Here is a 3155-nt window from a genome sequence, read left to right as displayed (position 1 = left end):
GTAGGAGGAAGTTTACATTGCATTTTTACAGGATTTTTATTATGTTTTGTTTTGTTTTTCCCATTTTGTTGCCAGGGCAAGTGCTTCAGACCACTGCATTAGAAGAATGTCAGTCCAAAAAGGAGCCCAGGGGCAAGGAGGAACATTGTGCTGGTCGTCTTTGTTCTGCTAAGAATGGATACATTAGAAAGGGTGCAGCTGTAACCTTTTACATTATTTGGTTACACCCACTTAAATTCCTCTTGAAATCGTAGTATGATGAAATCCACATACAGCTTATAGAAAGGAACCCTCAGTTAATGCCTCTTTCACATTTCCTTAGTTAATGCCTCCCTTACCGTTGTCATCTGCCATAAACGCTTCTCATGTCATGTTGCTGGGTCAAGCTTCTAATTAAATTTTATTTTTAGTATTTACATGATGAGCAGTAGTTTGGGTCTGTGCAAAGATCAAGCATGCACTGCCCTGCCAGTTTGGAAGTGATGTGTATGGGTCTCTCCTGCCATGACCTGCCTTAACCTTCTCAGGACAACATATCCACTGTCCCTTTTTTGTCTGAAGGATGGTACTACCAGGTTGAGGCACAAATGGGGCCATCTGAGAGTAAAAGTTATGTGATTTTTTTTTTAAGCTCATTTCAGAAAGCCTTAGTGATTTTACCTAGGTGGCTTCAAACCCAGTAAAGAAATTACTGGTTTTAATTTGTCAGAAAACAGCACAGGAAATGATTTTCACAAGCACTAATAAATAATTACAAATTCTGCTAACACTGTCTAAAATTTGGGAAAATCCAAACTTCTGGTACAAGAAAGCTGAAATCTACCTAAACTGCTATATAAAAAGGAGCAGATAAATGAGAAATCCTAAGTGATGGCTGTTTGGAAACCAATGGAGATGTGAGATCTGCTCCATTTCAATGATTCAAGCTTCAGTGTGGGCATTACTGGTTGCCAACAGCTTAATTTTTTCAATATCTGTCTTAACTTATTTTGTGAACTGAATCACAAGAATACGATGTATAATTTATTGGATAGAAAAGGGTGTTTTTTAATTTTTTTAAAATAATTTTTTGGCATAAACTGGGAATTTGAATTTTATCCTGCTTCTCTCTGAAGGCTGTAAAATTCAAACTAGATGGCTGAGACCCGGGCAATGGTGCAATGAATGGTTGTGCTTTTTATAGAGCAGACCTGAAGATGTGTAGCAGGGACGGGCTCTGAGGAAAGCTGCCAGCCTTGCCGGTGGGAGTTTGGTGCCAGAACTGTGTGTTTCACTGCACGTCACATTTTAAGCCACGTTTGTTCATTATTACTAGTGCCTAAAGAAAGATTTGTGTCATGCAAGGTAGGAAAATCACATTTCTTACATGTGTGTCCAAAATTCATCATGTATTAAGAGCCTTCCTGAATTGTGGCTTTAGTAACTAGAAGAACAGAGGCTTCTTTAGGGATGTCCTTTTACCAGCTGGTACGTTGTTCTTGCAGTAGGGTCTACATGAGTTGCAAACTTTGTAATTTATTATTTTAAATTAGGTGTAAGAAGGTGAAGGCAGTCCTGCTGGGGGGGGGGGGGGGGGGGGAAAAAAAGGCTGGTGGGAGGGGGGGAGAAAAAAAAAAGCCTGAGGGTGGTCATTGGCTGGCCAGATGGCATCTGATGTCTCATGTCTGGGAGTCTGCACCCTATTCCTATTTCCCAACTCACTGAAAGGAACTTCTGCCTTAGAGCAAACAGAACTTGAGCACAGCACAGATGCCATGCTTCCTAGGTCTACGTGCTGTGCACAGTACATGATGATGCCTGTACAGGCTGGCAAGCTCGGTTCCTAATTTGTGATTTGTGCTGTTGATCCTTCCTGGTGCTGCTGATGCACCTTTGCACTCACTTGCCTCTGACATGTTCTGCAGCCTGCCAATGTGCCTGCTGCAGCTTTTCTGCCAGTGCCCCATGAGCTGCTATTCCCCAGAGGTCATGTGGATGGATGAAGGAGCCCTGGGGAACAGATGGGACAGATCCCAGAGCCTTTCCAGGTGCTGCCAAGGCAACTGTGGTAGTTGCCCACCCTCCAGTCTCTTCATAGCGGAGAGGAAATGTTGGACACAAAAGATGAGGACCCACTGGTAGGATACCCGGCTGAGGGAAAAGACCATCCTGCTGCTTTCTGAAGTCTCTCTGCTGACTCTTGCCTGTCAGTAGGGAACTAGCTTGGGGTCAGTTGTTAATAATAATAATAATAATGATGATGATGATAGATCTGGCCTGCAGAGTCACATTCAGAAATGGTGCTGTCATGCTGCTGCAATCATTATGGGATGCCCCTCTTCATCTGCCATCACCCAGAGCTGGCACAGCTGCAGGAAAAGTAATTTTCTACCCCCAGCTCTGAATACTCATGTATCTGTAAGGCCATGAGTGTTCTAGCCAAAGCCCAGCCCTCCAAGGAAACCCTGAGGCCACTCGATAGAACAACTTGGTCCTATCTACCTCTTCTTTCCTTGGACCCTAAGCCTCCCTCCATGAGGGGGTAGGATCCATAAACCTGCCCTCTTCAACATGTTAAGCACACACAGATTTCCTCGAGTGAAATGGAGGAGAGGGCAGCCACACTCAGGACTTGAGGGATACAGAAGAGGGGGTAAGGAGAAAGCTTTGGGATAGGCATGGGGAAAGGGAGGTGGAGGCTGTGTGCCTGAGCCGCTGTATTGGGTTTGCATGGTGTCCTGGTTTCAGCTGAGATAGAGTTAATTTTCTTCCCAGTAGCTGGTACAGTGCTGTGTTTTGGATTTAGGATGAGAATAATGTTGATAACACATCGATATTTTAGTTGTTGCTAAGTAGTGCTTTACACTAGTCAAGGACTTTTCAGCTTCTCATGCCCTGCCAGTGAGAAGCTGGGAGGGGGCACAGCCAGGACAGCTGACCCAGACTGGCCAAAGGGATATTCCATACCATGTGACGTCATGCTCAGTATATAAACTAGCGGGAGTTAGCCAGGGGAGGGGTGACCGCTGCTCAGGTGGGAACTGGCTGGGCATCGGTTGGCAGGTGGTGAGCAATTGCATTGTGCATCACTTGTGTTGTATATTCTTTTAGCATTATTATTATTTTCCTTTCCTTTTCTATCTTATAAACTGTCTTTATCTCAACCCACAAATTTT

Source organism: Pygoscelis adeliae, unplaced genomic scaffold (genome assembly GCF_000699105.1).
Source record: "Pygoscelis adeliae isolate BGI_AS28 unplaced genomic scaffold, ASM69910v1 Scaffold145, whole genome shotgun sequence".
NCBI lineage: Eukaryota > Metazoa > Chordata > Aves > Sphenisciformes > Spheniscidae > Pygoscelis > Pygoscelis adeliae.
This window is presented reverse-complemented; position numbering follows the sequence as displayed.